Raw genomic sequence first — 10,231 nt, 5'->3', positions numbered from 1 at the left:
GATAAATTCGATGTCCGGTAGCAAGGAGGAGGTGGAGAAGGAGAAATCGCCGGCTTGGTGTTTGAGAAGTGGCAACATCCTGCGACACTATTACACTGTTTTGCTACGTGGTGACGACTCCATTAGTGCCATTAGTATAATGTTCGGGAAATACAGATCAGTGATGGAAACAATCTAACAGTGATTTATTTTGAACTTTTTACTTCATTTATGACGAATATCGAGCGCGCGAGTACATTTCCCGATGACCGGCGGCGACTAAGCTAGTTGCTCCGGCGATTTCGTCAATACAAATAAATTGTGCAACCGATTGTAATAAGGTTCCACCTCTTTTATCGCTGTTGATTTCATCGCTGAATGTAGATATTTAATGACGATAAATTCAATTTTCGATAGTAAGGAGGAGGCGAAGAAAGAGAGGCTGCTTCCTGCGGTTTTGGTGTTTAAGAAGTGGCAACATCCTGCGACGCTGTCTTGCTACAAGGCAATGACTCCGTAAGTGTCGTTTGTATAATGTTCGTGAAATATAGATCGGTGATGAAAACAATCTAACAGTGATTTATTTTAAATTTTTTACTTTATTCCATGGCGAATATTACGCAAGAGGGTACATTTTTCAGTGAGAGGCGGCCACCGAGCCGATTGCAACAACGAGCTCCGGCGCCGATACAAATAAATCGTTCAACGATTGAAATGTAGCTATACCTCTTCAATCGCCGTTGATTTCATCGCTTGAATCTAGCAATTTAATGGCGGCGATAAATTCGATTTCCGATAGCAAGGAGGAGGTGAAGAAGGAGAAATCGCCTGCGGTTTCGGTGTTTAAGAAGTGGCAACTTACTGCGACTCCATTTATCTACAAGGCGACACTTCGTAAGTGCCGTTTGTATAATGTCCAGGTAATATAGATCCGTGATGAAAACAATCGAACAGTGATTATTTTGAATTTGTCACTTCAACATAAAAATCTATATGGTCAAAATATTAGAAATAAAATGAAAAAATAATGATACCAAGAATTTTACGTGGAAACCCTTTTAAATAAGGAAAAAACCACGGGCCAAGAGGAGCAACTGATATCACTATAGTAAGAAATTTTACACTGGATAGTACCAAGTACAATACTCAAAAATGACTATCACACACTCAAACGGGATAACACTCTTTTGATCTCCACCTTACTAAAAATATCGCTCACACTCTATTTTTCTTCACAGAATATTTTCTTATAGTCTATGGAATACCTCACAACTTAAATATTTTTCTCTCTATCTGTGAATTGATTGTCTAAAATAAGGAGCTGAAGAGCTCCTTTTATAGGTGGAATTTGTATTTTACTGTTCACCATTTGTCAACAAAATGGTGCTACTTTTCCACCGAAAGTTTTCATTTCTGCAAACTTTGTTGAGCCGAGAGTTAATCATAAACAACCTCTTTACCTCAATCTAGCAATTTGATGGGATGGACCCCATATTCTATGCTTTTTCTTGAGCCGAGAGTTAATCATAAACAACCTCTTTGCCTCTCCCAAGGTATGAATAAGAGCTATCAGTATGCCGTTGTTGTTATATACTTGTCCATTTACATATTAATGATCTAGATTTACTTAACTAAACATTAATCTTAATCATGCTTAATATTGTATAACCTTATTCTAGGGAAAAAATATTGTATATACTTTTAGTAAGAATTCTTCATATATAATCAACAGTGTTAAATTATAAACATATCAGTTCAGCAAATAATTAGGAGATGAGAAGAATTGCTAATTGGCTTAACAAATTACAGTAATCAGATTCACAAAAAGAACACTTCCTTTCAGGTGTCTTGGAGTCCCACTAAGTTCTAAGAAGCTATCAGCAGGGCAATGCCAATCACTATTAGATAAAATGGTGGGAAGGATCACATCATGGACAACCAAATTCTTATCCTATGCAGGGAGATTACAATTGGTCAATAGTGTTCTAAATGCAATACAAGCTTTTTGGGCCCAAATATTTATACTTCCTAAGAAAATTTTGCAACAAGTGGAAACAATGTGTAAGAGATTTTTATGGAATGAAGAAGTTCAGGCTAAAGGAAAGGCTCTTGTAGCATGGGATATACTATGTTAGCCCAAGGTAGCTGGTGGATTCAATATCATTGATATACATGTGTGGAATAGGGCAGCCATTTTAAAACATCTGTGGAACTTGAACAAGAAAAAAGATAAACTTTGGATTGTCCGGATACATACATACTATCTCAAAGGCAGGAAACCATGGTAGGTGATTAATAAACAAGCTTTTTGCATAGTTAGAAAAATAATCCAGCCAGGACACTGGCTTGAGGAAAAGGAGATATCAATCACAGAAATCATGGAAGCAGAAGAATTTAGTATAAAGGAAATGTACAAGAAGTTAAGAGGGGATTTCATCAAAGTTCCACGGAGAAGATTGACATGTAATAACCTAGGTAATCCTAAATGGAACTTTGTGCTCTACTTGGCTATACAATGAAGACTCTACACTAAAGACAAATTGGAAAAATGGGGAATAATCACTGATGTGACTTGCATACTGTGTAATGCTGAAACTGAAACACATCAGCATCTTTTCTTCACCTGCGCTTTTTCATAAGGAATTTGGAAAAGAATATTGAAGTGGCTAGCTATATATAGAAGGAGCACCGACTGGAATGAAGAGGTCGATTGGGCTTCAATGCATGCTTCAAACAAAACAACTTGTGCAGAAGTTTACAGAGTGGTATTGGCAGCAACACTGTACTACATTTGGCAAGAAAGGAACTACAGAATATTTCAACAAAAAGAGAGGAGTATGGAGGTGATCATCAAGTTAATTATCCAAGATATACATAGTAGGACTATTTTGTTTCCTAAGTTGGCAGATACTATGCATAGACTAAATTTTTATCCATAATATAGTCTTAGTTGATACGTAAAGAAAATAGGCTCAAAGATTGGGAGTTGTCCATATCTTGAGTTCCACTTTGTTCAAATTGCAATATCTGGTAATACAAATTACAGTTATCAAAAAAAATAAAAAAATTACAGTAATCAGAGCTACATAGTTTTAGAAAATGCAAGAAGAGAACTTGAGTTGAGAATTTGGGAAATTTTAAGCTAAGGTTTGACTTTGGTCAACATTCTTGGAAAACGCGCTTGGATGAGAATTATGACAGCACAGTTAGCTCCAGAGTGTTGAGTTTAGTCTAGATCAACCTTTTTTTAGTTCTCGAGGCCTCCGGGTTCATTTCGACCCCCTCGGTGGATTTTGATATTCTAAGGTGGGACCCACTTTTTATTGTAACGATCTCTGATGAGAATTTTGACCACGCCGTTGAGTCAGAATTGTCATTTCCAAATCAGGTTGGCTACGGTTTACCTTTCTGTAGATTGAGATGGAATGTGAGAAAGCATGTTGAAATAGTTAAAATTTGGGTTGGGTAGTTTAATTGTATATCTTAGGTGTTAGAAATCAGGCTTTAGGCTTTTTATCGGGTTTTTTGGTATTTGGAAGCATGTGTATCTTGTTGTTATTTGTTAGTATTGTAAGGAGAGTTGAATGAGCATGTTGTTGATACTGTGGAGTATGTTGGCCTTCGTATAGAATGTAAACTTGCTTTAGATGCCCCGGCGTCACTCCGGTGGACTTAGATTCTTGTAGAATGGTATAGCGGGCTAGTGCCCGATAGTTTGGCCTTAGCTAGGCGTTACCCTTCCTCTTAAGAACACCCTCATCCATCACTCGGCATAGTTATAGATTTCGAGATACGTCGGCAATACTAGATTTCGTGATCGTTCGGCTTCGGTTCAGGTTCAAGTTTTGGCGGCATATGAGTTGACATATTGGGGAGAAGATTCTCAGAACTGTTGCTGTCTAGTTGAAAAGGAGAATATTTGATACCAGGGAATGAATTATCTGTGAGCATCCGGGTATCCAGTTCCGGCCTCCGTTCTGAATTATCGGAGAGCATCCGAGTATCCGGCCCCAGCCTCTGCCTGCTTGCTAGTATGACGAGCATTCAGGTACCCAGTTCTAGCCTCGATCATATTGATATGTTAAGGTGAGCATCCGGGTACCCAGTCCCGACCTCAACTGCACTGATGTATTATGGCGAGCATCCGGGCTTGGCCACGTTGGACATTCGGGCGAGCATCTGGGTCCCAATCCCGGCCTCGACCCCTAAGGCACCCCTATTTCGTTGACTCTTGGAGATTCTGGGTTTGGAAATGATACGGTACTTCGGTTCATGGCATCGCAGATTCTTGGTTCCCAGCCTTGATAGTTGTGGGGGTTCGTCCGGATTTTTATTTAACTTGGGCACGAGTGTCCCGTCTGGGCTTATGGGGGTCCAGTTTGGTATAGTTAGTTGTAGTTCTCATAGATAGTATACTTTTCCCTTGTGATTCTTATGTTGACTCATATTTAGGCTTATTCCTCTTTTTCATATGTTTTTTTCCTTTTCTGCTCAGTCGGCCTATGATGCCTACTGGGTATCTATTGTCTTGGTGTTTATACTACACTCTGCATCTACTTTCGTGATGCAGGACCGAGCACCAGCTACCGTCATGAATGGATCGAGCCTGTTGCAGTCAGATTCGGAGACTAGGGTGAAACTTGGCGTTTCTGGATCACTTCTATCTCCTTCAGTATGGATGACTCATTTTTTATTTTTTGAGACTAGCCAGTTGTTGTATATATGTCCGGTCCACTTTTGGGACTTGTACTCGTCTTTTATTTTGTAGCAGCTCTTTACTTGTGACTTCCAGGTTCTGGGAGGGATCTTTAGTTGTTTATATCATGTTTTGGATTACTTCGGCTTATTCATTCTGCTTACTTTTATAATTTGCCACTCTTGTTTAGTTTTCGCCCTCAAACCCATTACTTGACGTTCTGGGTTTACGGGTTGGCTTACCTACTGATGGGTTATAGTAGGTGTCATCATGATCCGAGGAAAAATCGGATTGTGACACATCTTCTCCCACCACCAAACTGATCTCCCAATTGTTATTACCCAGTACCTTTGCACCCATGTATTTGTCTGTGTTTTCCGCTATCTCCCGAGTGTCACATCAACCGCTTCTGCATATGTTAGTGGCTCTGTAATTTTCTGGTGGTTTGCATGAATCTCTATTTGTAGATGATGAATGTTGAAGTAGTGAACTTATCCAAATGCTCTCAAAATGATCTTTTACCAAAATAGGGAAGAACAAAGCAAAAGAAACGTGCAAATTTAATATACCCTTAGAAGATAGGCAAAACTGGAATTTAAGATTTATGAGTTTTGAATTTAATATCAAATTCATGTATTGTTTTAATTATTGGTTTCACAATTCAATATTTATTAATAGTTAATAATTATTTAAAAACAAATATAAAATGTTTCTTTTAGAGCATTTTAATATTAATGTTTTATTTTCAATTGTATTTGTAATTTTGACCAACATAAAATCTAAACAAAAATTATTGAATTAACTAGAGTACGTACCTAATATTATAGCTCTACAACAACATATCTAGTGTATTTGGGGAGGTTAGAGTGTACAACAACAGACTAGAAGAAGACGTAATGAAAGTACAAGAGACAATAAATAGTAACAAAACAACATATTGTAGCAAAACAATACTACAACTAAATAATACTACAATCGAACTACACAAAACAACAAATAGTGTAAGAACAGTACTACAACCAAACAATACTACAATAGAACTACATGAAACAACAAATATCAACAAAAATCAAAGAGTAAGAAACTACGAGTGTAGCACTATGACCACTAGTAAGGGCACCAAGACAATGCACTTTTACCTACTAGCATGAATGCACTCCTACCTAATAACCTTCTACCTTAATTCACATCCTTCACACCTTTCTATCTATGGTCATGTCCTTGTTAAGCCTCAACTGTACTATGTCCTATCTAATCACCTCTCTCCATTACTTCTTTGGTCTACCTCTACCTCTCCTGGATCCATCCATTACCAACCTCTCACACCTCCGCACAGAGGCATCCGTGCATCTTTTAATCACATGCCCTAACCATCTCAAATTCGCTTCCTACATCTTGTCTTCCACCTTGTCTCGAATATCCTCATTTTTAATTCTACCTCTCTTAGTAAACCCACATATCCATCGCGATATCCTCATCTTCGCCGCCACCATCTTATGAATGTGGAGTTCTTAACTGGCCAACAGCCCAACATTATGTCTCATACAACATAGCTAGTCTAACCACCACTCTGTAGAACTTGCCTTTAAGTTTAGGTGGAACCTTTTTATCATACAAGACTCCAGATACAAACCTCCATTTCATTCATGTTACACCAATACAGTGAGTGACATCCTAATCTATCTCTCCATCTCCTTGGATAATAGATCTAAAATACTTGAAACTACCTCTCTTTTGGATTGCCTGTGTATCAAGCCTTACTTCCATGTTAGCCTTATGTGTCACCTCACTAAACTTGCACTTCAAGTATTCAGTCTTGGTCCTATGCAACCGAAACTCTTTAGACTCCAGCGTCTGTATCCAAACCTCCAACTTAGCATTAACTCATTCGCGAGTCTCATCAATCAAAACTACGTCATCCAAAAATAACATGCACCATGGCACCTCACCTTGTATTTTCCGAGTCAATACATCCATCACCAATGCAAAGAAAAATGAGCTAAGGATTGATGCTGGTGTAATATTATAGCTCTGTCCTAAAAATAAAAGATTGAATTTTTTTCCCTAAAATAGGTGTAGGTCAATTTGTGAGAATCTCGATAGCACAAGTAATTGATAACTAAAATTTAGGTAGATGTTAACATTCACCAACTTTCTGAGAATCCATTCTTTACGTTTTTGATGCTCTTTATGGATTTAAATTTTGTGTCAATTTCAAACTTCTCCATTTTTTTTGTTAGAAAAAGTATCCAGATCTTGAAAATCCAAGTACCCTTTTTCAAGATCTCAAATTTGAAGATAAAGGGATTGAAATGAGGTGTGGGCTAAGATGTATCGCATGGAACTAATCGAGGTGCAGGCAAGCGGGTCTGAACACCAAAACTATATAAAAAAAAACAAGATCTAGTTTTGAAGGAATGGGGTCAAAATGTGTTGACGGGAGATAGCTAGTACCTTGCACCCGAACCGGCTTAGACATCACAGTTATCAAAACACAAAATGGGGGTTGAAATGGTTGCGGAGACTTGGCTATTGAGAATGGGGAATCAGACAAGTAACAATGTGAAAAATGCATTACTTGTTGAAAATTCAAAGAGTTTATCTTCCAAGAAACAAATGATAGGTGTACTTTCATTTGAAGATGCTAATGCAATGTACAGTTCCAGAATCCAGATCTTGAAATGCTTCTTTTCAAGATCTCAAATTTGACGAAAAGGGGTGAAATGTGTTTGTGAGAGATAGTAGGTACCCGTGAATAAAGTCGAGGTACATTCAAGCTGGTTGAGACATCACGATTAAAAAAAAAGACAAGAAAGGGGTCGATATGGTGGTGGAGACCTGGCTATTGATGATGGGGAATCAGGTGAGTAACAATGTGAAAAATCCATTACTTGTTGAAACTCCAAAGAATTTATCTTCCAAGAAACAACAAGTGATAGGTATACTTTCATTTGAAGTTGCAAATGTAATGTCTAATATTACACAAATCTTTAGCTGATTTTGAGGTTTTCAAGCTTAAAAATGGAATCTTGAAGTCTGTAGGTATAAGAACCCTTGTCTCTAACGACCAAAATTGCCTTTTAGAGATAGTCTGTTGGAAAAATTGATGATTTGAGTAGGGTTGCTAGTGTAGTTGCTAGGCTAGGAAGAAGATGTACAGTTCCAGCATTGCAGGGATTTGAACATGTGTTTGGGGATATCACTTGTAGGGTTATTGATGTGAAGGATTTGGGATTCTTGGTTTATGGAAGGTATGGTGAAGAAAATGGAGAGACTTGTGAATGATACGGCAAATTTGTATAATGAACTGGAGGTTAATGCGAAAAAATTTCAGCAGAATCAGTACGAGGAGAGTAGGGAAGTGTATGAGCAGAAGCTGGCTTGCAAGAACAGGATGTTAGACAGTTAAGAGATTTGTCACTTTGGAACCAAACCTATGACAAAGTTGTCGAATTGTTGGTTAGAACTGTTTGTACAGTTGATACTCGGGTTAGTACCGTGTTTGAAAATGTGGTGATAAAGAGGGAACTTTTGAGGTATCCGGGGTTGTACTAGAATTACACACCAGGAGAATCGAGAAATTATTGAAAGGTGTAATCTAGTTGTTGAGGAGACCATGGTTGGTGTATGCTGAGCACATACAGCCAGCTTTGAGCGGGAGTGGTGACTACTATCATTCGGGGCTAATTGAGAGAGGAGTATTGGGAAAACAGAATATGAGCTACAAAGGCAGCTTATTTGGTCCAGAGGATTCTAATTTTTCTTGTGGAATGGGGTTGGGTAGGCGATTTATGGAATGTTTGAGTTCCACTTCAAGAATGTGCGACGATTATGATCTTGATTCTGATGACAGAAGTAGTCAGATTTCCGGATGTTGTAGTGTTTCAAGTTGTATGAAGAGATAGAAATGTAACGTTCCAGGTTCTTTCGATAGGTCCCTAAGTAGTCTTCGTTTCAATAGAGATGCAAAGCAGTTGAAGAGCTGTATAGCCAATGCTGCAAAACACGGTCTGAAAAGTAGGATAATGCAGGTTGCACTTCCTACGACAGTTAGAGGCTATGCTCTAGCCTTGCATTATGCAAATGTGATTATTATCATAGAGAAGCTGCTTCGTTACCCTCATCTGGTTGGAGAGGAAGCTAGGGATGATTTATAGCAGATGTTACCGACAAGCTTAAGAAGGACGTTAAAGACTAGTCTGAAAACTTGTATGAGTGGTTTGTCTATATATGATGCACCTCTCGCGCATAATTGGAAAGATAGGATTGGGGCCGTTGGCACATAACATGATCAGTTGGCAGAGTGAGCTCAATTTTGAGCGGCAGCATATCGTTAGAAGGGAGAACATTCTCCTGCTTGACATTGTTTTTTGCTGATCGTGACAAGATGAAGGCAACTATTTGTGAGCTTCTTGTTGGATTAAACGACATATGCAGGTATGAGCACCAGGAAAACGTGTTATTGGACTGTATCAACAGCTTCAATTTCGAAGACTGCATGAAGTGGCAACTACAAGTTGGAGCTTCTTTCAATTCTTGATCACATTGCTGGAATCGGGTAAATTCGTTATGGTAATTTCCTAATTTGCTGCATTTTTATGATAGTTCAGAACAGAGTTTAACACGATGTCAACGTCAGAGATCCAGACATTGATAATGTTCACTTCTCTGGGGTTGATTCAAAGATTTTGCTGCAAGTTATTGAACAACTGGGATTTCCAAGGTACATGTTTCTGCACCTCCACTAAATTGGGCAGTTTAGTCGGTATATATATTTCATTATCAGAGAAGGTTTTATCATTTATTTTCACCTTTACTAATGTTACGTAACGATTAAGATAATCGATGGCTATTTCTACGTTATTTGAACTGCTACTCATATTAAATAGTACATAATTAAATTTTTGTTAGCACAAAACGTTCTAACACTATTCGTGTGTGTGTATATATATATATATATATAATATATTCACCTCACATAAGTAGAAAATATAGTTATCCATCCAACGAATATAAGGCATATTGAACTAGAAACTGAAGATATTGCATGATGAACACTCAACTATACTCTCATTTTAGGAAGGTAGGCGGTTGTTTGCGAAACAATATCCAACGTATGAGGTCGGGGTCGAACCACAAGGACTGACAGATAATTCACAATTCAAACGAATTAGCAATTTTGGTTCTCAACAAGCATGTGTGTATATATAAAGGTGGGGGGTATAGCTAACAACTTCAATGTGTCAATACCAAGTATTTAAAGCAGAGAATTATCACAAATTTGTATACCAAGATTAGAAATGACTAGGGGTGTGCGCATAACGATTGGAGTTTCAACTCGAATAGTAAAATTAATCACAACAAAAGAGATTGGTACATGGATAGCATTTGGTATAGGCTACATTTTGATATTCTCCCGAACTATCAAAGGCATGTCCCCCGGTTTCTTTCAAACGCCAAGACCTTTTCAAATGAAACACCATTCAAGCCCCCAAAGGTAGTTTTAAAGTCTTGCCAAATATTGTCTCTCTCTTTTTCTTTTTTTTGTAAAAGTTC

The 10,231-nt window shown here is 38.0% G+C and overlaps 1 pseudogene; it reads left to right on the top strand.

Moving 5' to 3' along the window:
- Positions 1-6,448: 6,448 nt before the first annotated feature.
- Positions 6,449-9,549, top strand: LOC129895851 (uncharacterized; annotated as a pseudogene).
- Positions 9,550-10,231: the final 682 nt, after the last annotated feature.

The sequence above is a fragment of the Solanum dulcamara genome, chromosome 7 (assembly GCF_947179165.1).
Source record: "Solanum dulcamara chromosome 7, daSolDulc1.2, whole genome shotgun sequence".
Classification (NCBI taxonomy): domain Eukaryota; kingdom Viridiplantae; phylum Streptophyta; class Magnoliopsida; order Solanales; family Solanaceae; genus Solanum; species Solanum dulcamara.
The sequence above is the reverse complement of the archived record's forward strand: the minus strand, read 5'-3'. Positions and strand labels throughout refer to the sequence as shown.